This window comes from Rattus norvegicus, chromosome 10 (assembly GCF_021556685.1).
Source record: "Rattus norvegicus strain SHRSP/BbbUtx chromosome 10, alternate assembly SHRSP_T2T, whole genome shotgun sequence".
Lineage (NCBI taxonomy): Eukaryota > Metazoa > Chordata > Mammalia > Rodentia > Muridae > Rattus > Rattus norvegicus.
Genome location: NC_141543.1, coordinates 3831110 through 3856930, shown reverse-complemented (window position 1 = coordinate 3856930; position 25821 = coordinate 3831110).

The following is a 25821-nucleotide window of genomic DNA, read 5'->3' as shown; positions in this document are numbered from 1 at the left end:
CCATAATACTTAGAAGCCGGTCCTTAAAATGTTGCTATATATTGAAAAGCACACTCATACAAGCATGTCCCATTGGGAACTCACTGAATTCGCCCTGAAATTTTGATTCCATTCGTGAAAATTTTTCTATATTCCTAACATTCCCCTTATTACTACTGCGGCCTATTGGGAACTAATCGAATTCACCATGTTCCTCAGATTCGGCTCACCAAATTTTGATACATCTTTAGAAGTACACATATTACAAGAGCCTGCTACTGGGAACTAACTGAATTCACAAAGAAACAGTGTTTCAGTTCGTTAAAACGTTGCTCTATCTTGAATAACAAGCTTATTACATGCGAATCCTATTGGGGATCTACTGAATTCACCAGGATACTTAGATTCCGTTCCTTAAAATGTTGCTATATATTGAAAAGCACACTCATACAAGCATATCCCATTGGGAACTCCCTGAATTCGCCTAGAAACTTTGATTCCATTCCTGAAAATTTTTCTACATCCCGAACAGTCCACTTATTACTACTGCGGCCTACTGGGAACTAAACGAATTCACCAAGTTAGTGAGATTCGGCTCACCACATTTTGATAAATCTTTAAAAGCACACAATTACAAGAGCCTGCTACAGGGCCTTACTGAATTCACAACGAAACAGTGTTTCAGTTCGTTAATACGTTGCTCTATTTTGAATAACTACCTTAATACATGGGAATCCTATTGGGAACCTACTGAATTCACCATGATACTTAGAATCCGTTACTTAAAAGGTTGCTTTATATTGAAAAGCACACTCATACAAGCATGACCCACTGGGAACTCACTGAATTCGTCTAGAAATTTTCATTCCATTCGTGAAAATTTTTCGATATCCCGAACAGTCCACTTATTACTACTGTGGACTATTGGGAACTAAGTGAATTCACAAAGTTACTGAGATTCGGCTCACCAAATTTTGATAAATCTTTAAAAGTACACATATTACAAGAGCCTGCTACTGGGAACTAGCTGAATTCACAAAGAAACAGTGTTTCAGTTTGTTAAAACATTGCTTTATCTTGAATAAAAAGCTTATTACTTGCGAATCCTATTGGGACCCATTGAATTCACCATGATACTTAGATTCGGTTCCTTAAAATGTTGCTATATATTGAAAAGCACACTCATACAGGCATGTCCCATTGGGAACTCCCTGAAGTCGCCTAGAAATTTTGATTCCATTCGTGAAAATTTTTCTATATCCCGAACAGTCCACTTATTACTACTCAGCCCTATTTGGAAGAAACTGAATTCACCAAGTATCTGAGATTCGGCTCAACAAATTTTGATAAATCTTTAAAAGTATACATATTACAAGAGCCTGATACTGGGAACTAACTGAATTCACAAAGAAACAGTGCTTCAGTTCGGTAAAACGTTGCTCTATCTTGAATAACAAGCTTATTACATACGAATACCATTGGGAACCTACTGAATTCACCATAATACTTAGAAGCCGTTCCTTAAAATGTTGCTATATATTGAAAAGCACACTCATACAAGCATGTCCCATTGGGAACTCACTGAATTCGCCTAGAAATTTTGATTCTATTCCTGAAAATTCTTCTATATCCCGAACAGTCCACTTATTACTAATCTGCCCTATTTGGAAGAAACTGAATTCACCAAGTATCTGAGATTCGGCTCAACAAATTTTGATAAATCTTTAAAAGTATACATATTACAAGAGCCTGATACTGGGAACTAACTGAATTCACAAAGAAACAGTGCTTCAGTTCGGTAAAACGTTGCTCTATCTTGAATAACAAGCTTATTACATGCGAATCCTATTGGAGATCTACTGAATTCACCATGATACTTAGATTCCGTTATTTAAAATGTTGCTATATATAGAAAAGCACACTCATACAAGCATGTCCCATTGGGAACTCCCTGAATTCGCCTAGAAATTTTGATTCCATTCCTGAAAAATTTTCTATATCCCGAACAGGCCTCTTATTACTACTGCGGCCTATTGGGAACTAACAGAAATCACCAACTTACTGAGTTTCGGCTCACCACATTTTGATAAATCTTTAAAAGCACACAATTACAAGAGCCTGCTACAGGGCCTTACTGAATTCACAAAGAAACAGTGTTTCAGTTCGTTAATACGTTGCTCTATTTCGAATAACTAGCTTAATATATGCGAATCCTATTGGGAACCTACTGAATTCACCATGATACTTAGAATCCGTTCCTTAAAAGGTTGCTTTATATTGAAAAGCACACTCATACAAGCATGTCTCATTGGGAACTCACTGAATTCGTCTAGAAATTTTAATTCCATTCGTGAAAATTTTTGATATCCCGAACAGTCCACTTATTACTACTGTGGACTATTGGGAACTAAGTGAATTCACAAAGTAACTGAGATTCGGCTCACCAAATTTTGATAAATCTTTAAAAGTACACATATTACAAGAGCCTGCTACTGGGAACTAACTGAATTCACAAAGAAACAGTGTTTCAGTTTGTTAAAACATTGCTTTATCTTGAATAAAAAGCTTATTACTTGCGAATCCTATTGGGACCTATTGAATTCACCATGATACTTAGATTCCGTTCCTTAAAATGTTGCTATATATTGAAAAGCACACTCCTACAAGCATGTCCCATTGGGAACTCACTGAATTCGCCTAGAAATTTTCATTCCATTTGTGAACATTTTTCGATATCCCGAACAGTCCACTTATTACTACTGTGGCCTATTGGGAAGAAACTGAATTCACCAAGTATCTGAGATTCGGCTCAACAATTTTGATAAATCTTTAAAAGTATACATATTAAAAGAGCCTGCTACTGGGAACTAACTGAATTCACAAAGAAACAGTGTTTCGGTTCGTTAAAACGTTGCTCTATATTGAATAACAAGCTTATTACTTGCGAATCCTATTGGGAACCTACTGAATTCACCATGATACTGATATTCCGTTCCTTGAAATGTTGCTATATATTGAAAAGCACACTCATACAAGCATGTCCCATTGGGAACTCACTAAATTCGCCTAGAAATTTTGATTCCATTCGTGAAAATTTTTCTATATCCCCAAAAGAATACTTATTACTACTGCGGCCTATTGGGAACTAACCGAATTCACCAACTTACTGAGATTCGGCTCAACAAATTTTGATAAACCTTTACAAGCACACAATTAGAAGAGCCAGCTACTGGGAACTAACTGGATTCACAAAGAAACAGTGTTTCAGTTCTTAAAACGTTGCTCTATCTTGAATAACAAGTTTATTACATGCGAATCCTATTGGGAAATTATTGAATTCACGATGATACTTAGATTCCGGTCCTTAAAATGTTGCTATATATCGAAAACACACTCATACAAGCATGTCCCATTGGGAACTCCCTAAATTCGCCTAAAAATTTTGATTCCATTTGTGAAAATTTTTCTATATCCCGAACAGTCCACTCATTACTACTACGGCCTATTGGGAACTAACGGAATTCACCAAGTTACTGAGATTCGGCTCACCAAATTTTGATAAATCTTTAAAAGCACATAATTACAACAGCCTGCTACTGGGAACTAACTGAATTCAAAAAGAAACAGTGTTTCAGTTCTTAAAACGTTGCTGTATCTTGAATAGCAAAGTTATTACAATCGAATCCTATTGGGAACCTACTGAATTCACCAGGATACTTAGGTTCCGTTCCTTAAAATGTTGCTATATATTGAAAAGCACACTCATACAAGCATGTCCCATTGGGAACTCCCTGAATTCGCCTAGAAATTTTGATTCCATTAGTGAAAATTTTTCTATTTCCCGAACAGTCCACTTATTACTACTGTGGCCTATTGGGAACTAACCGAATTCATCAAGTATCTGAGATTCGGCTCACCAAATTTTGATAAATCTTTAAAAGCACACAATTACAAGAGCCTGCTACTGGGAACTAACTGAATTCACAAAGAAACAGTGTTTCAGTTCTTAAAACTTTGCTCTATCTTGAATAACAAACTTTTTACATACGAATACCATTGGGAACCTACTGAATTCACCATAATACTTAGAAGCCGGTCCTTAAAATGTTGCTATATATTGAAAAGCACACTCATACAAGCATGTCCCATTGGGAACTCACTGAATTCGCCCTGAAATTTTGATTCCATTCGTGAAAATTTTTCTATATTCCTAACATTCCCCTTATTACTACTGCGGCCTATTGGGAACTAATCGAATTCACCATGTTCCTCAGATTCGGCTCACCAAATTTTGATACATCTTTAGAAGTACACATATTACAAGAGCCTGCTACTGGGAACTAACTGAATTCACAAAGAAACAGTGTTTCAGTTCGTTAAAACGTTGCTCTATCTTGAATAACAAGCTTATTACATGCGAATCCTATTGGGCATCTACTGAATTCACCAGGATACTTAGATTCCGTTCCTTAAAATGTTGCTATATATTGAAAAGCACACTCATACAAGCATATCCCATTGGGAACTCCCTGAATTCGCCTAGAAACTTTGATTCCATTCCTGAAAATTTATCTACATCCCGAACAGTCCACTTATTACTACTGCGGCCTACTGGGAACTAAACGAATTCAACAAGTTAGTGAGATTCGGCTCACCACATTTTGATAAATCTTTAAAAGCACACAATTACAAGAGCCTGCTACAGGGCCTTACTGAATTCACAAAGAAACAGTGTTTCAGTTCGTTAATACGTTGCTCTATTTTGAATAACTAGCTTAATACATGCGAATCCTATTGGGAACCTACTGAATTCACCATGATACTTAGAATCCGTTCCTTAAAAGGTTGCTTTATATTGAAAAGCACACTCATACAAGCATGTCTCATTGGGAACTCACTGAATTCGTCTAGAAATTTTCATTCCATTCGTGAAAATTTTTGATATCCCGAACAGTCCACTTATTACTACTGTGGACTATTGGGAACTAAGTGAATTCACAAAGTTACTGAGATTCGGCTCACCAAATTTTGATAATTCTTTAAAAGTACACATATTACAAGAGCCTGCTACTGGGAACTAACTGAATTCACAAAGAAACAGTGTTTCAGTTTGTTAAAACATTGCTTTATCTTGAATAAAAAGCTTATTAATTGCGAATCCTATTGGGACCTATTGAATTCACCATGATACTTAGATTCCGTTCCTTAAAATGTTGCTATATATTGAAAAGCACACTCCTACAAGCATGTCCCATTGGGAACTCACTGAATTCGCCTAGAAATTTTCATTCCATTTGTGAACATTTTTCGATATCCCGAACAGTCCACTTATTACTACTGTGGCCTATTGGGAAGAAACTGAATTCACCAAGTATCTGAGATTCGGCTCAACAATTTTGATAAATCTTTAAAAGTATACATATTAAAAGAGCCTGCTACTGGGAACTAACTGAATTCACAAAGAAACAGTGTTTCGGTTCGTTAAAACGTTGCTCTATATTGAATAACAAGCTTATTACTTGCGAATCCTATTGGGAACCTACTGAATTCACCATGATACTGATATTCCGTTCCTTGAAATGTTGCTATATATTGAAAAGCACACTCATACAAGCATGTCCCATTGGGAACTCACTAAATTCGCCTAGAAATTTTGATTCCATTCGTGAAAATTTTTCTATATCCCCAAAAGAATACTTATTACTACTGCGGCCTATTGGGAACTAACCGAATTCACCAACTTACTGAGATTCGGCTCAACAAATTTTGATAAACCTTTACAAGCACACAATTAGAAGAGCCAGCTACTGGGAACTAACTGGATTCACAAAGAAACAGTGTTTCAGTTCTTAAAACGTTGCTCTATCTTGAATAACAAGTTTATTACATGCGAATCCTATTGGGAAATTATTGAATTCACGATGATACTTAGATTCCGGTCCTTAAAATGTTGCTATATATCGAAAACACACTCATACAAGCATGTCCCATTGGGAACTCCCTAAATTCGCCTAAAAATTTTGATTCCATTCGTGAAAATTTTTCTATATCCCGAACAGTCCACTCATTACTACTACGGCCTATTGGGAACTAACGGAATTCACCAAGTTACTGAGATTCGGCTCACCAAATTTTGATAAATCTTTAAAAGCACATAATTACAACAGCCTGCTACTGGGAACTAACTGAATTCAAAAAGAAACAGTGTTTCAGTTCTTAAAACGTTGCTGTATCTTGAATAGCAAAGTTATTACAATCGAATCCTATTGGGAACCTACTGAATTCACCAGGATACTTAGGTTCCGTTCCTTAAAATGTTGCTATATATTGAAAAGCACACTCATACAAGCATGTCCCATTGGGAACTCCCTGAATTCGCCTAGAAATTTTGATTCCATTAGTGAAAATTTTTCTATTTCCCGAACAGTCCACTTATTACTACTGTGGCCTATTGGGAACTAACCGAATTCATCAAGTATCTGAGATTCGGCTCACCAAATTTTGATAAATCTTTAAAAGCACACAATTACAAGAGCCTGCTACTGGGAACTAACTGAATTCACAAAGAAACAGTGTTTCAGTTCTTAAAACTTTGCTCTATCTTGAATAACAAACTTTTTACATACGAATACCATTGGGAACCTACTGAATTCACCATAATACTTAGAAGCCGGTCCTTAAAATGTTGCTATATATTGAAAAGCACACTCATACAAGCATGTCCCATTGGGAACTCACTGAATTCGCCCTGAAATTTTGATTCCATTCGTGAAAATTTTTCTATATTCCTAACATTCCCCTTATTACTACTGCGGCCTATTGGGAACTAATCGAATTCACCATGTTCCTCAGATTCGGCTCACCAAATTTTGATACATCTTTAGAAGTACACATATTACAAGAGCCTGCTACTGGGAACTAACTGAATTCACAAAGAAACAGTGTTTCAGTTCGTTAAAACGTTGCTCTATCTTGAATAACAAGCTTATTACATGCGAATCCTATTGGGGATCTACTGAATTCACCAGGATACTTAGATTCCGTTCCTTAAAATGTTGCTATATATTGAAAAGCACACTCATACAAGCATATCCCATTGGGAACTCCCTGAATTCGCCTAGAAACTTTGATTCCATTCCTGAAAATTTTTCTACATCCCGAACAGTCCACTTATTACTACTGCGGCCTACTGGGAACTAAACGAATTCACCAAGTTAGTGAGATTCGGCTCACCACATTTTGATAAATCTTTAAAAGCACACAATTACAAGAGCCTGCTACAGGGCCTTACTGAATTCACAACGAAACAGTGTTTCAGTTCGTTAATACGTTGCTCTATTTTGAATAACTACCTTAATACATGGGAATCCTATTGGGAACCTACTGAATTCACCATGATACTTAGAATCCGTTACTTAAAAGGTTGCTTTATATTGAAAAGCACACTCATACAAGCATGTCCCACTGGGAACTCACTGAATTCGTCTAGAAATTTTCATTCCATTCGTGAAAATTTTTCGATATCCCGAACAGTCCACTTATTACTACTGTGGACTATTGGGAACTAAGTGAATTCACAAAGTTACTGAGATTCGGCTCACCAAATTTTGATAAATCTTTAAAAGTACACATATTACAAGAGCCTGCTACTGGGAACTAGCTGAATTCACAAAGAAACAGTGTTTCAGTTTGTTAAAACATTGCTTTATCTTGAATAAAAAGCTTATTACTTGCGAATCCTATTGGGACCCATTGAATTCACCATGATACTTAGATTCGGTTCCTTAAAATGTTGCTATATATTGAAAAGCACACTCATACAGGCATGTCCCATTGGGAACTCCCTGAAGTCGCCTAGAAATTTTGATTCCATTCGTGAAAATTTTTCTATATCCCGAACAGTCCACTTATTACTACTCAGCCCTATTTGGAAGAAACTGAATTCACCAAGTATCTGAGATTCGGCTCAACAAATTTTGATAAATCTTTAAAAGTATACATATTACAAGAGCCTGATACTGGGAACTAACTGAATTCACAAAGAAACAGTGCTTCAGTTCGGTAAAACGTTGCTCTATCTTGAATAACAAGCTTATTACATACGAATACCATTGGGAACCTACTGAATTCACCATAATACTTAGAAGCCGTTCCTTAAAATGTTGCTATATATTGAAAAGCACACTCATACAAGCATGTCCCATTGGGAACTCACTGAATTCGCCTAGAAATTTTGATTCTATTCCTGAAAATTCTTCTATATCCCGAACAGTCCACTTATTACTAATCTGCCCTATTTGGAAGAAACTGAATTCACCAAGTATCTGAGATTCGGCTCAACAAATTTTGATAAATCTTTAAAAGTATACATATTACAAGAGCCTGATACTGGGAACTAACTGAATTCACAAAGAAACAGTGCTTCAGTTCGGTAAAACGTTGCTCTATCTTGAATAACAAGCTTATTACATGCGAATCCTATTGGAGATCTACTGAATTCACCATGATACTTAGATTCCGTTATTTAAAATGTTGCTATATATAGAAAAGCACACTCATACAAGCATGTCCCATTGGGAACTCCCTGAATTCGCCTAGAAATTTTGATTCCATTCCTGAAAAATTTTCTATATCCCGAACAGGCCTCTTATTACTACTGCGGCCTATTGGGAACTAACAGAAATCACCAACTTACTGAGTTTCGGCTCACCACATTTTGATAAATCTTTAAAAGCACACAATTACAAGAGCCTGCTACAGGGCCTTACTGAATTCACAAAGAAACAGTGTTTCAGTTCGTTAATACGTTGCTCTATTTCGAATAACTAGCTTAATATATGCGAATCCTATTGGGAACCTACTGAATTCACCATGATACTTAGAATCCGTTCCTTAAAAGGTTGCTTTATATTGAAAAGCACACTCATACAAGCATGTCTCATTGGGAACTCACTGAATTCGTCTAGAAATTTTAATTCCATTCGTGAAAATTTTTGATATCCCGAACAGTCCACTTATTACTACTGTGGACTATTGGGAACTAAGTGAATTCACAAAGTAACTGAGATTCGGCTCACCAAATTTTGATAAATCTTTAAAAGTACACATATTACAAGAGCCTGCTACTGGGAACTAACTGAATTCACAAAGAAACAGTGTTTCAGTTTGTTAAAACATTGCTTTATCTTGAATAAAAAGCTTATTAATTGCGAATCCTATTGGGACCTATTGAATTCACCATGATACTTAGATTCCGTTCCTTAAAATGTTGCTATATATTGAAAAGCACACTCCTACAAGCATGTCCCATTGGGAACTCACTGAATTCGCCTAGAAATTTTCATTCCATTTGTGAACATTTTTCGATATCCCGAACAGTCCACTTATTACTACTGTGGCCTATTGGGAAGAAACTGAATTCACCAAGTATCTGAGATTCGGCTCAACAATTTTGATAAATCTTTAAAAGTATACATATTAAAAGAGCCTGCTACTGGGAACTAACTGAATTCACAAAGAAACAGTGTTTCGGTTCGTTAAAACGTTGCTCTATATTGAATAACAAGCTTATTACTTGCGAATCCTATTGGGAACCTACTGAATTCACCATGATACTGATATTCCGTTCCTTGAAATGTTGCTATATATTGAAAAGCACACTCATACAAGCATGTCCCATTGGGAACTCACTAAATTCGCCTAGAAATTTTGATTCCATTCGTGAAAATTTTTCTATATCCCCAAAAGAATACTTATTACTACTGCGGCCTATTGGGAACTAACCGAATTCACCAACTTACTGAGATTCGGCTCAACAAATTTTGATAAACCTTTACAAGCACACAATTAGAAGAGCCAGCTACTGGGAACTAACTGGATTCACAAAGAAACAGTGTTTCAGTTCTTAAAACGTTGCTCTATCTTGAATAACAAGTTTATTACATGCGAATCCTATTGGGAAATTATTGAATTCACGATGATACTTAGATTCCGGTCCTTAAAATGTTGCTATATATCGAAAACACACTCATACAAGCATGTCCCATTGGGAACTCCCTAAATTCGCCTAAAAATTTTGATTCCATTCCTGAAAATTTTTCTATATCCCGAACAGTCCACTCATTACTACTACGGCCTATTGGGAACTAACGGAATTCACCAAGTTACTGAGATTCGGCTCACCAAATTTTGATAAATCTTTAAAAGCACATAATTACAACAGCCTGCTACTGGGAACTAACTGAATTCAAAAAGAAACAGTGTTTCAGTTCTTAAAACGTTGCTGTATCTTGAATAGCAAAGTTATTACAATCGAATCCTATTGGGAACCTACTGAATTCACCAGGATACTTAGGTTCCGTTCCTTAAAATGTTGCTATATATTGAAAAGCACACTCATACAAGCATGTCCCATTGGGAACTCCCTGAATTCGCCTAGAAATTTTGATTCCATTAGTGAAAATTTTTCTATTTCCCGAACAGTCCACTTATTACTACTGTGGCCTATTGGGAACTAACCGAATTCATCAAGTATCTGAGATTCGGCTCACCAAATTTTGATAAATCTTTAAAAGCACACAATTACAAGAGCCTGCTACTGGGAACTAACTGAATTCACAAAGAAACAGTGTTTCAGTTCTTAAAACTTTGCTCTATCTTGAATAACAAACTTTTTACATACGAATACCATTGGGAACCTACTGAATTCACCATAATACTTAGAAGCCGGTCCTTAAAATGTTGCTATATATTGAAAAGCACACTCATACAAGCATGTCCCATTGGGAACTCACTGAATTCGCCCTGAAATTTTGATTCCATTCGTGAAAATTTTTCTATATTCCTAACATTCCCCTTATTACTACTGCGGCCTATTGGGAACTAATCGAATTCACCATGTTCCTCAGATTCGGCTCACCAAATTTTGATACATCTTTAGAAGTACACATATTACAAGAGCCTGCTACTGGGAACTAACTGAATTCACAAAGAAACAGTGTTTCAGTTCGTTAAAACGTTGCTCTATCTTGAATAACAAGCTTATTACATGCGAATCCTATTGGGGATCTACTGAATTCACCAGGATACTTAGATTCCGTTCCTTAAAATGTTGCTATATATTGAAAAGCACACTCATACAAGCATATCCCATTGGGAACTCCCTGAATTCGCCTAGAAACTTTGATTCCATTCCTGAAAATTTTTCTACATCCCGAACAGTCCACTTATTACTACTGCGGCCTACTGGGAACTAAACGAATTCACCAAGTTAGTGAGATTCGGCTCACCACATTTTGATAAATCTTTAAAAGCACACAATTACAAGAGCCTGCTACAGGGCCTTACTGAATTCACAACGAAACAGTGTTTCAGTTCGTTAATACGTTGCTCTATTTTGAATAACTACCTTAATACATGGGAATCCTATTGGGAACCTACTGAATTCACCATGATACTTAGAATCCGTTACTTAAAAGGTTGCTTTATATTGAAAAGCACACTCATACAAGCATGTCCCACTGGGAACTCACTGAATTCGTCTAGAAATTTTCATTCCATTCGTGAAAATTTTTCGATATCCCGAACAGTCCACTTATTACTACTGTGGACTATTGGGAACTAAGTGAATTCACAAAGTTACTGAGATTCGGCTCACCAAATTTTGATAAATCTTTAAAAGTACACATATTACAAGAGCCTGCTACTGGGAACTAACTGAATTCACAAAGAAACAGTGTTTCAGTTTGTTAAAACATTGCTTTATCTTGAATAAAAAGCTTATTACTTGCGAATCCTATTGGGACCTATTGAATTCACCATGATACTTAGATTCCGTTCCTTAAAATGTTGCTATATATTGAAAAGCACACTCTTACAAGCATGTCCCTTTGGGAACTCACTGAATTCGCCTAGAAATTTTGATTCCATTCCTGAAAATTTTACTGTATCCCGACAGTCCACTTATTACTACTGAGCACTATCGTGAAGAAACTGAATTCACCAAGTATCTGAGATTCGGCTCAACAAATTTTGATAAATCTTTAAAAGTATACGTATTACAGGCGCCTGCTACTGGGAACTAACTGAATTCACAAAGAAACAGTTTTTCAGTTCGTTAAAACGTTGCTCTATCTTGAATAACAAGTTTATTACATGCGAATCCTATTGGGAACCTACTGAATTCACGATGATACTTAGATTCGGTTCCTTAAAATGTTGCTATATATTGAAAAGCACACTCATACAGGCATGTCCCATTGGGAACTCCCTGAAGTCGCCTAGAAATTTTGATTCTATTCCTGAAAATTCTTCTATATCCCGAACTGTCCACTTATTACTACTCAGCCCTATTTGGAAGAAACTGAATTCACCAAGTATCTGAGATTCGGCTCAACAAATTTTGATAAATCTTTAAAAGTATACATATTACAAGAGCCTGATACTGGGAACTAACTGAATTCACAAAGAAACAGTGCTTCAGTTCGGTAAAACGTTGCTCTATCTTGAATAACAAGCTTATTACATGCGAATACCATAGGGAACCAACTGAATTCACCATGATACTTAGAATCCGTTCCTTAAAATGTTGCTATATATTGAAAAGCACACTCATACAAGCATGTCCCATTGGGAACTCCCTTAATTCGCCTAGAAATTTTCATTCCATTCGTGAAAAATTTTCGAAATCCCGAACAGTCCACTTATTACTACTGTGGCCTATTGGGAACTAAGTGAATTCACAAAGTTACTGTGATTCGGCTCACCAAATTTTGATAAATCTTTAAAAGTACACATATTACAAGAGCCTGATACTGGGAACTAACTGAATTCACAAAGAAACAGTGTTTCAGTTCTTTAAAACGTTGCTCTATCTTGAATAACAAGCTTATTAAATGGGAATCCTATTGGAGATCCACTGAATTCACCATGATATTTAGATTCCGTTATTTAAAATGTTGCTATATATAGAAAAGCACACTCATACAAGCATGTCCCATTGGGAACTCCCTGAATTCGCCTAGAAATTTTGATTCCATTCCTGAAAAATTTACTATATCCCGAACAGGCCTCTTATTACTACTGCGGCCTATTGGGAACTAACCGAAATCACCAACTTACTGAGATTCGGCTCACCAAATTTTGATAAATCTTTAAAAGCACACAATTACAAGAGCCTGCTACTGGGCCTTACTGAATTCACAAAGAAACAGTGTTTCAGTTCGTTAAAACATTGCTATATCTTGAATAACAAGCTTATTACATGCGAATCATATTGGGAACCTACTGAATTCACCATGATTCTAAGAATCCGTTCCTTAAAATGTTGCTTTATATTGAAAAGCACACTAATACAAGCATGTCCCATTGGGAACTCACTGAATTCGACTAGAAATTTTCAATCCACTGTGAAAATTTTTCGATATCCCGAACAGTCCACTTCTTACTACTGCGGTCTATTGGGAACTAAGTGAATTCACAAAGTTACTGATTCGGCTCACCAAATTTTGATAAATCTTTAAAAGTACACATATTACAAGGGCCTGCTACTGGGAACTAACTGAATTCACAAAGAAACAGTGTTTCAGTTCGTTAAAACGTTGCTCTATCTTGAATAACAAGCTTATTACTTGCGAATCCTATTGGGAACCTATTGAGTTCCCAATGATACTGAGATTCCGTTCCTTAAAATGTTGCTATATATTGAAAAGTACACTCATACAAGCATGTCCCATTGGGAACTCACTGAATTCGCCTAGAAATTTTTCATTCCATTTGTGAACATTTTTCGATATCCCGAACAGTCCACTTATTACTACTGTGGCCTATTTTGAAGAAACTGAATTCACCAAGTATCTGAGATTCGGCTCAACAATTTTGATAAATCTTTAAAAGTATACATATTAAAAGAGCCTGCTACTTGGAACTAACTGAATTCACAAAGAAACTGTGTTTCGGTTCGTTAAAACGTTGCTCTATCTTGAATAACAAGCTTATTACTTGCGAATCCTATTGGGAACCTACTGAATTCACCATGATACTGATATTCCGTTCCTTGAAATGTTGCTATATATTGAAAAGCACACTCATACAAGCATGTCCCATTGGGAACTCACTAAATTCGCCTAGAAATTTTGATTCCATTCGTGAAAATTTTTCTATATCCCCAAAAGAATACTTATTACTACTGCGGCCTATTGGGAACTAACCGAATTCACCAACTTACTGAGATTCGGCTAAACAAATTTTGATAAACCTTTACAAGCACACAATTAGAAGAGCCAGCTACTGGGAACTAACTGAATTCACAAAGAAACAGTGTTTCAGTTCTTAAAACGTTGCTGTATCTTGAATAGCAAAGTTATTACAATCGAATCCTATTGGGAACCTACTGAATTCACCAGGATACTTAGGTTCCGTTCCTTAAAATGTTGCTATATATTGAAAAGCACACTCATACAAGCATGTCCCATTGGGAACTCCCTTAATTCGCCTAGAAATTTTGATTCCATTAGTGAAAATTTTTCTATATCCCGAACAGTCCACTTATTACTACTGTGGCCTATTGGGAACTAACCGAATTCATCAAGTATCTGAGATTCGGCTCACCAAATTTTGATAAATCTTTAAAAGCACACAATTACAAGAGCCTGCTACTGGGAACTAACTGAATTCACAAAGAAACAGTGTTTCAGTTCTTAAAACTTTGCTCTATCTTGAATAACAAAATTTTTACATACGAATACCATTGGGAACCTACTGAATTCACCATAATACTTAGAAGCCGGTCCTTAAAATGTTGCTATATATTGAAAAGCACACTCATACAAGCATGTCCCATTGGGAACTCACTGAATTCGCCCTGAAATTTTGATTCCATTCATGAAAATTTTTCTATATTCCTAACATTCCCCTTATTACTACTGCGGCCTATTGGGAACTAATCGAATTCACCATGTTCCTCAGATTCGGCTCACCAAATTTTGATACATCTTTAAAAGTACACATATTACAAGAGCCTGCTACTGGGAACTAACTGAATTCACAAAGAAACAGTGTTTCAGTTCGTTAAAACGTTGCTCTATCTTGAATAACAAGCTTATTACATGCGAATCCTATTGGGGATCTACTGAATTCACCAGGGTACTTAGATTCCGTTCCTTAAAATGTTGCTATATATTGAAAAGCACACTCATACAAGCATATCCTATTGGGAACTCCCTGAATTCGCCTAGTAACTTTGATTCCATTCCTGAAAATTTTTCTATATCCCGAACAGTCCACTTTTTACTACTGCGGCCTATTGGGAACTAAACGAATTCACCAAGTTAGTGAGATTCGGCTCACCACATTTTGATAAATCTTTAAAAGCACACAATTACAAGAGCCTGCTACAGGGCCTTACTGAATTCACAACGAAACAGTGTTTCAGTTCGTTAATACGTTGCTCTATTTTGAATAACTACCTTAATACATGGGAATCCTATTTGGAAACTACTGAATTCACCATGATACTTAGAATCCGTTCCTTAAAAGGTTGCTTTATATTGAAAAGCACACTCATACAAGCATGTCCCACTGGGAACACACTGAATTCGTCTAGAAATTTTCTTTCCATTCGTGAAAATTTTTCGATATCCCGAACAGTCCACTTATTACTACTGTGGACTATTGGGAACTAAGTGAATTCACAAAGTTACTGAGATTCGGCTCACCAAATTTGATAAATCTTTAAAAGTACACATATTACAAGAGCCTGCTACTGGGAACTAACTGAATTCACAAAGAAACAGTGTTTCAGTTTGTTAAAACATTGCTTTATCTTGAATAAAAAGCTTATTACTTGCGAATCCTTTTGGGACCTATTGAATTCACCATGATACTTAGATTCCGTTCCTTAAAATGTTGCTATATATTGAAAAGCACACTCATACAAGCATGTCCCATTGGGAACTCACTGAATTCGCCTAGAAATTTTGATTCCATTCCTGAAAATTTTACTGTATCCCGACAGTCCACTTATTACTACTGAGCCCTATCGTGAAGAAACTGAATTCACCAAATATCTGAGATTCGGCTCAACAAATTTTGATAAATCTTTAAAAGTATACGTACTACAGGGGCCTGCTACTGGGAACTAACAGAATTCACCAAGAAACAGTTTTTCAGTTCGTTAAAACGTTGCTCTATCTTGAATAACAAGTTTATTACATGCGAATCCTATTGGGAACCTACTGAATTCACGATGATACTTAGATTCGGTTCCTTAAAATGTTGCTATATATTGAAAAGCACACTCATACAGGCATGTCCCATTGGGAACTCCCTGAAGTCGCCTAGAAATTTTGATTCCATTCGTATAAATTTTTCTATATCCCGAACAGTCCACTTATTACTACTCAGCCCTATTTGGAAGAAACTGAATTCACCATGTATCTGAGATTCGGCTCAACAAATTTTGATAAATCTTTAAAAGTATACATATTACAAGAGCCTGATACTGGGAACTAACTGAATTCACAAAGAAAGAGTGCTTCAGTTCGGTAAAACGTTGCTCTATCTTGAATAACAAGCTTATTACATACGAATACCATTGGGAACCTACTGAATTCACCATAATACTTACAAGCCGTTCCTTAAAATGTTGCTATATATTGAAAAGCACACTCATACAAGCATGTCCCATTGGGAACTCACTGAATTCGCCTAGAAATTTTGATTGTATTCCTGAAAATTCTTCTATATCCCGAACAGTCCACTTATTACTACTCAGCCCTATTTGGAAGAACCTGAATTCACCAAGTATCTGAGATTCGGCTCAACAAATTTTGATAAATCTTTAAAAGTATACATATTACAAGAGCCTGATACTGGGAACTAACTGAATTCACAAGAAAAAGTGATTCAGTTCGGTAAAACGTTGCTCTATCTTGAATAACAAGCTTATTACATGCGAATACCATAGGGAACCAACTGAATTCACCATGATACTTAGAATCCGTTCCTTAAAATGTTGCTATATATTGAAAAGCACACTCATACAAGCATGTCCCATTGGGAACTCCCTTAATTCGCCTAGAAATTTTCATTCCATTCGTGAAAAATTTTCGAAATCCCGAACAGTCCACTTATTACTACTGTGGCCTATTGGGAACTAAGTGAATTCACAAAGTTACTGTGATTCGGCTCACCAAATTTTGATAAATCTTTAAAAGTACACATATTACAAGAGCCTGATACTGGGAACTAACTGAATTCACAAAGAAACAGTGTTTCAGTTCGTTAAAACGTTGCTCTATCTTGAATAACAAGCTTATTACATGCGAATCCTATTGGAGATCTACTGAATTCACCATGATACTTAGATTCCGTTATTTAAAATGTTGCTATATATAGAAAAGCACACTCATACAAGCATGTCCCATTGGGAACTCCCTGAATTCGCCTAGAAATTTTGATTCCATTCCTGAAAAATTTTCTATATCCCGAACAGGCCTCTTATTACTACTGCGGCCTATTGGGAACTAACCGAAATCACCAACTTACTGAGATTCGGCTCACCAAATTTTGATAAATCTTTAAAAGCACACAATTACAAGAGCCTGCTACTGGGCCTTACTGAATTCACAAAGAAACAGTGTTTCAGTTCGTTAAAACATTGCTATATCTTGAATAACAAGCTTATTACATGCGAATCATATTGGGAACCTACTGAATTCACCATGATACTAAGAATCCGTTCCATAAAATGTTGCTTTATATTGAAAAGCACACTAATGCAAGCATGTCCCATTGGGAACTCACTGAATTCGACTAGAAATTTTCAATCCACTGTGAAAATTTTTCGATATCCCGAACAGTCCACTTCTTACTACTGCGGTCTATTGGGAACTAAGTGAATTCACAAAGTTACTGATTCGGCTCACCAAATTTTGATAAATCTTTAAAAGTACACATATTACAAGAGCCTGCTACTGGGAACTAACTGAATTCACAAAAAAACAGTGTTTCAGTTCGTTAAAACGTTGCTCTATCTTGAATAACAAGCTTATTACTTGTGAATCCTATTGGGAACCTATTGAGTTCCCAATGATACTGAGATTCCGTTCCTTAAAATGTTGCTATATATTGAAAAGTACACTCATACAAGCATGTCCCATTGGGAACTCACTGAATTCGCCTCGAAAATTTGCTTCCATTCCTGAAAATTTTTCTATATCCCTAACAGTCCACATATTACTACTGAGCACTATTTGGAAGAAACTGAATTCACAAAGTATCTGAGATTCGGCTCAACAAATTTTGATAAATCTTTAAAAGTATACATATTACAAGAGTCTGCTACTGGGAACTAACTGAATTCACAAAGAAACAGTGCTTCAGTTCATTAGAACGTAGCTCTATCTTGAATAACAAGCTTATTACCTGCGAATCCTTTTGGGAACCTACTGAATTAACCATCATACTTAGAATCCGTTCCTTAAAATGTTGCTATATATTGAAAAGCACACTCATACAAGCATGCTCCATTGGGAAGTCACTGAATTCGCCTAGAAATTTTCATTCCATTCGTGAACATTTTCGATATCCCGAAGAGTCCACTTATTACTGCAGTGGCCTATTGGGAACTAAGTGAATTCACAAAATTACTGAGATTCGGCTCACCAAATTTTGATAAATCTTTAAAAGTACACATATTACAAGAGCCTGCTACTGGGAACTAATTGAAATCACAAAGAAACAGTGTTTCAGTTCGTTAAAACATTGCTTTATCTTGAAAAACAAGCTTATTACTTGCGAATCCTATTGGGACCTATTGAATTCACCATGATACTTAAATTCCGTTCCTTAAAATGTTGCTATATATTGAAAATCACACTCATACAAGCATGTCCCATTGGGAACTCACTGAATTCGCCTAGAAATTTTGATTCCATTCGTGAAAATTTTACTATATCCCGAACAGTCCACTTATTACTACTGAGCCCTATTGGGAAGAAACTGAATTCACCAAGTATCTGAGATTCGGCTCAACAATTTTGATAAATCTTTAAAAGAATACATCTTACAAGAGCCTGCTACTGGGAACTAACTGAATTCACAAAGAAACAGTGTTTCAGTTCGTTAAAACGTGCCTCTATCTTGAATAACAAGCTTATCACATGCGAATCCTATTGGGAACATACTGAATTCACCATGATACTTAGATTTCGTTCCTTAAACTGTTGCTATATATTGAAAAGCACACTCATACAAGCATGTCCCATTGGGAACTCCCTGAATTCGCCTAGAAATTTTGATTCCATTCCTGAAAATTTTTCTATATCCCGAATAGTCCACTTATTACTACTGCTGCCTATAAGTAACTATGTGAATTCACCAATTTCATGACATTCGGCTCACCAAATTTTGATAAATATTTAAAAGTACACATATTACAAGAGCCTGCTACTGGGAACTAACTGAATTCACAAAGAAACAGTGTTTCAGTTCGTTAAAACGTTGCTCCATCTTGAATAACAAGTTTATTACATGCGAATCCTATTGGGAACCTATTGAATTCACGATGATACTTAGATTCCGTTCCTTGAAATGTTGCTATATATTGAAAAGAACACTCATACAAGCATGTCCCATTGGGAACTCCCTGAATTCGCCTAAAAATTTTGATTCCATTCTTGAAAATTGTTCTATATCCCGAACAGTCCACTTATTACTACTGCGGCCTATTGGGAACTAACCGAATTCACCAAGTTACTGAGATTCGGCTCACCAAATTTTGATAAATCTTTAAAAGCACAAAATTACAAGAGCCTGCTACTGGGAACTAACAGAATTCACAAAGAAACAGTGTTTCAGTTCTTAAAACGTTGCTCTATCTTGAATGACAAACTTTTTACATAAGAATACCATTGGGAACCTACTGAATTCACCATAATACTTAGAAGCCGTTCCTTAAAATGTTGCTATATATTGAAAAGCACACTCATACAAGCATGTCCCATTGGGAACTCCCTGAATTCGCCTAGAAATTTGGATTCCATTCGTGAAAATTTTTCTATATCCCGAACAGTCCACTTATTACTACTGCGGCCTATTGGGAACTAACCGAATTCACCAAATTACTGAGATTCGGCTCACCAAATTTTGATAAATCTTTAAAAGCACTCAATTACAAGAGCCTGCTACTGGGAACTAACTGAATTCACAAGGAAACAGTGTTTCAGTTCTTAAAACGTTGCTCTATCTTTAATAACAAACTTGTTACATACGAATACCATTGGGATCCTACTGAATTCACCAAAATACTAAGAAGCCGTTCCTTAAAATGTTGCTATATATTGAAAAGCACACTCATACAAGCATGTCCCATTGGGAAATCCCTGAATTCGTCTAGAAATTTTGATTCCATTCGTCCAAATTTTATATATCCCGAAGAGTCCACTTATTACTACTGCGGCCTATTGGTAACTAAGTGATTTCACCATGTTGCTGAGATTCGGCTCACCAAATTTTGATAAATCTTTAAAAGTACACATATTACAAGAGCCTGCTACTGGGAACTAACTGAATTCACAAAGAAACAGTGTTTTAGTTCCTTAAAACGTTGCTCTATCTTGAATAACAAGCTTATTTCATGCGAATCCTATTGGAGATCTACTGAATTCACCATGATACTTAGATTCCGTTCATTAAACTGTTGCTTTATATTGAAAACCACACTCATACAAGCATGTCCCATTGGAAACTCACTGAATTCGCCTAGAAATTTTCATTCCATTCGTGAAAATTTTTCGATATCCCGAACAGTCCACTTATTACTACTGCGGCCTATTGGGAACTAACCGAATTCATCAAGTTACTGAGATTTGGCTCACCAAATTTTGATAAATCTTTAAAAGCACACAATTACAAGAGCCTGCTACTGGGAACTAACTGAATTCACAAAGAAACAGTGTTTCAGTTCTTAAAACGTTGCTCTATCTTGAATAACAAACTTATTACATACGAATACCATTGGGATCCTACTGAATTCACCATAACCCTTAGAAGCCGGTCCTTAAAATGTTGCTATATATTGAAAAGCGCACTCATACAAGCATGTCCCATTGGGAACTCTCTGAATTCGCCTAGAAATTTTGATTCCATTCGTCCAAATTTTATATATCCCGAAGAGTCCACTTATTACTACTGCGGGCTATTGGTAACTAAGTGAATTCACCAAGTATCTGAGATTCGTCTCAACAAATTTTGATAAATCTTTAAAAGTACACTTATTACAAGAGCCTGCTACTGGGAACTAACTGAATTCACAAAGAAACAGTGTTTCAGTTCGTTAAAACGTTGCTCTGTCTTGAATAACAAGCTTATTACATGCGAATCCTAATGGGAACATACTGAATTCACCATGATACTTAGATTCCGTTCGTTAAACTGTTGCTATATCTTGAAAAGCACACTCATACAATCATGTCCCATTGGGACCTCACTGAATTCGCCTAGAAATTTTGATTCCATTCGGGAAAATTTTTCTATATCCCGAACAGTCCACTTATTACTACTGCGGCCTATTGGTAACTAAGTGAATTCATCAAGTTCCTGAGATTCGGCTCACCAAATTTTGATAAATCTGAAAAGGACACAATTACAAGAGCCTGCTACTGGGAACTTACTGAATTCACAAAGAAACAGTGTTTCAGTTCTTAAAACGTTGCTCTATCTTGAATAACAAGTTATTACCTACGAATACCATTGGGAACCTACCGAATTCACCATAATACTTAGAAGCTGTTCTATAAAATGTTGCTATATATTGAAAATTACACTCATACAAGCATGTCCCATTGGGAACTCACTGAATTCGCCTAGAAATTTTGATTCCATTCCTGAAAATTTTTCTATATCCCGAACAGAACACTCATTACTACTGAGCCCTATTGGGAAGAAACTGAATTCACCAAGTATCTGAGATTCGTCTGAACAAATTTTGATAAATCTTTAAAAGTATACATATTACAAGAGCCTGCTACTGGGAACTAACTGAATTCAAAGAAACAGTGTTTTAGTTCGTTAAAACGTTGCTCTATCTTGAATAACAAGCTTATTACATGCGAATCCTATTGGGAAGATACTGAATTCACCATGATACTTAGATTCTGTTCGTTAAACTGTTGCTATATATTGAATAGCACACTCATACAAGCATGTCCCATTGGGAACTCCCTTAATTCGCCTAGAAATTTTCATTCCATTCGTGAAAAATTTTCGAAATCCCGAACAGTCCACTTATTACTACTGTGGCCTATTGGGAACTAAGTGAATTCACAAAGTTACTGTGATTCGTCTCACCAAATTTTGATAAATCTTTAAAAGTACACATATTACAAGAGCCTGATACTGGGAACTAACTGAATTCACAAAGAAACAGTGTTTCAGTTCGTTAAAACGTTGCTCTATCTTGAATAACAAGCTTATTACATGCGAATCCTATTGGAGATCTACTGAATTCACCATGATACTTAGATTCCGTTATTTAAAATGTTGCTATGTATAGAAAAGCACACTCATACAAGCATGTCCCATTGGGAACTCCCTGAATTCGCCTAGAAATTTTGATTCCATTCCTGAAAAATTTTCTATATCCCGAACAGGCCTCTTCTTACTACTGCGGCATATTGGGAACTAACCGAAATCACAACCTTACTGAGATTAGGCTCACCAAATTTTGATAAATCTTTAAAAGCACACAATTACAAGAGTCTGCTACTGGGCCTTACTGAATTCACAAAGAAACAGTGTTTCAGTTCGTTAAAACATTGCTATATCTTGAATAACAAGCTTATTACATGCGAATCATATTGGGAACCTACAGAATTCACATTGATACTAAGAATCCGTTCCTTAAAATGTTGCTTTATATTGAAAAGCACACTAATGCAAGCATGTCCCATTGGGAACTCACTGAATTCGCATAGAAATTTTCAATCCACTGTGAAAAATTTTCGATATCCCGAACAGTCCACTTCTTACTACTGCGGTCTATTGGGAACTAAGTGAATTCACAAAGTTACTGATTCAGCTCAACAAATTTTGATAAATCTTTAAAAGTACACATATTACAAGAGCCTGCTACTGGGAACTAACTGAATTCACAAAGAAACAGTGTTTCAGTTCGTTAAAACGTTGCTCTATCTTGAATAACAAGCTTATTACTTGCGAATCCTATTTGGAACCTATTGAGTTCCCAATGATACTGAGATTCCGTTCCTTAAATTTGTTGCTATATATTGAAAAGTACACTCATACAAGCATGTCCCATTGGGAACTCACTGAATTCGCCTCGAAAATTTGCTTCCATTCCTGAAAATTTTTCTATATCCCTAACAGTCCTCATATTACTACTGAGCACTATTTGGAAGAAACTGAATTCACAAAGTATCTGAGATTCGGCTCAACAAATTTTGATAAATCTTTAAAAGTATACATATTACAAGAGTCTGCTACTGGGAACTAACTGAATTCACAAAGAAACAGTGCTTCAGTTCATTAGAACGTAGCTCTATCTTGAATAACAAGCTTATTACCTGCGAATCCTTTTGGGAACCTACTGAATTAACCATCATACTTAGAATCCGTTCCTTAAAATGTTGCTATATATTGAAAAGCACACTCATACAAGCATGCTCCATTGGGAAGTCACTGAATTCGCCTAGAAATTTTCATTCCATTCGTGAACATTTTCGATATCCCGAAGAGTCCACTTATTACTGCAGTGGCCTATTGGGAACTAAGTGAATTCACAAAATTACTGAGATTCGGCTCACCAAATTTTGATAAATCTTTAAAAGTACACATATTACAAGAGCCTGCTACTGGGAACTAACTGAATTCACAAAGAAACAGTGTTTCAGTTCGTTAAAACATTGCTTTATCTTGAAAAACAAGCTTATTACTTGCGAATCCTATTGGGACCTATTGAATTCACCATGATACTTAAATTCCGTTCCTTAAAATGTTGCTATATATTGAAAATCACACTCATACAAGCATGTCCCATTGGGAACTCACTGAATTCGCCTAGAAATTTTGATTCCATTCGTGAAAATTTTACTATATCCCGAACAGTCCACTTATTACTACTGAGCCCTATTGGGAAGAAACTGAATTCACCAAGTATCTGAGATTCGGCTCAACAATTTTGATAAATCTTTAAAAGAATACATCTTACAAGAGCCTGCTACTGGGAACTAACTGAATTCACAAAGAAACAGTGTTTCAGTTCGTTAAAACGTGCCTCTATCTTGAATAACAAGCTTATCACATGCGAATCCTATTGGGAACATACTGAATTCACCATGATACTTAGATTTCGTTCCTTAAACTGTTGCTATATATTGAAAAGCACACTCATACAAGCATGTCCCATTGGGAACTCCCTGAATTCGCCTAGAAATTTTGATTCCATTCCTGAAAATTTTTCTATATCCCGAATAGTCCACTTATTACTACTGCTGCCTATAAGTAACTATGTGAATTCACCAATTTCATGACATTCGGCTCACCAAATTTTGATAAATATTTAAAAGTACACATATTACAAGAGCCTGCTACTGGGAACTAACTGAATTCACAAAGAAACAGTGTTTCAGTTCGTTAAAACGTTGCTCTATCTTGAATAACAAGCTTATTACATGCGAATCCTATTGGAGATCTACTGAATTCACCATGATACTTAGATTCCGTTATTTAAAATGTTGCTATATATAGACAAGCACACTCATACAAGCATGTCCCATTGGGAACTCCCTGAATTCGCCTAGAAATTTTGATTCCATTCCTGAAAAATTTTCTATATCCCGAACAGGCCTCTTCTTACTACTGCGGCCTATTGGGAACTAACCGAAATCACCACCTTACTGAGATTCGGCTCACCAAATTTTGATAAATCTTTAAAAGCACACAATTACAAGAGCCTGCTACTGGGCCTTACTGAATTCACAAAGAAACAGTGTTTCAGTTCGTTAAAACATTGCTATATCTTGAATAACAAGCTTATTACATGCGAATCATATTGGGAACCTACAGAATTCACATTGATACTAAGAATCCGTTCCTTAAAATGTTGCTTTATATTGAAAAGCACACTAATGCAAGCATGTCCCATTGGGAACTCACTGCATTAGCCTAGAAATTTTGATTCCATTCCTGAAAATTTTTCTACATCCCGAAGAGTCTACTTTTTACTACTGCGGCCTATTGGTAACTAAGTGAATTCACCAATTTCCTGACATTCGGCTCACCAAATTTTGATAAATCTTTAAAAGTACACATATAAAAAGAGCCTTCTACTGGGAACTAACTGAATTCACAAAGAAACAGTGTTTCAGTTCGTTAAAACGTTGCTCTATCTTGAATAACAAGCTTATTACATGTGAATCCTATTGGGAACCTACTGAATTCACCATGATACTTAGATTCCGTTCGTTAAACTGCTATATATTGAAAAACACACGCATACAAGTATGTCCCATTGGGAAGTCACAAAATTCGCCTAGATATATTGATTACATTTACAAATTTTTCTATATCTCCAACAGTCCACTTATTACTACTGAGCCCTATTGGGAAGAAACTATATTCACCAAGTTAGTGAGATTCGGCTCAACAAATTTTGATAAATCTTTAAAAGTATACGTATTACAAGAGCCTGCTACTGGGAACTAACTGAATTCACAAAGAAACAGTGTTTCAGTTCGTTAAAACGTTGCTCTATCTTGAATAACAAGCTTATTATATGCGAATCCTATTGGAGATCTACTGAATTAACCATGATACTTAGAATCC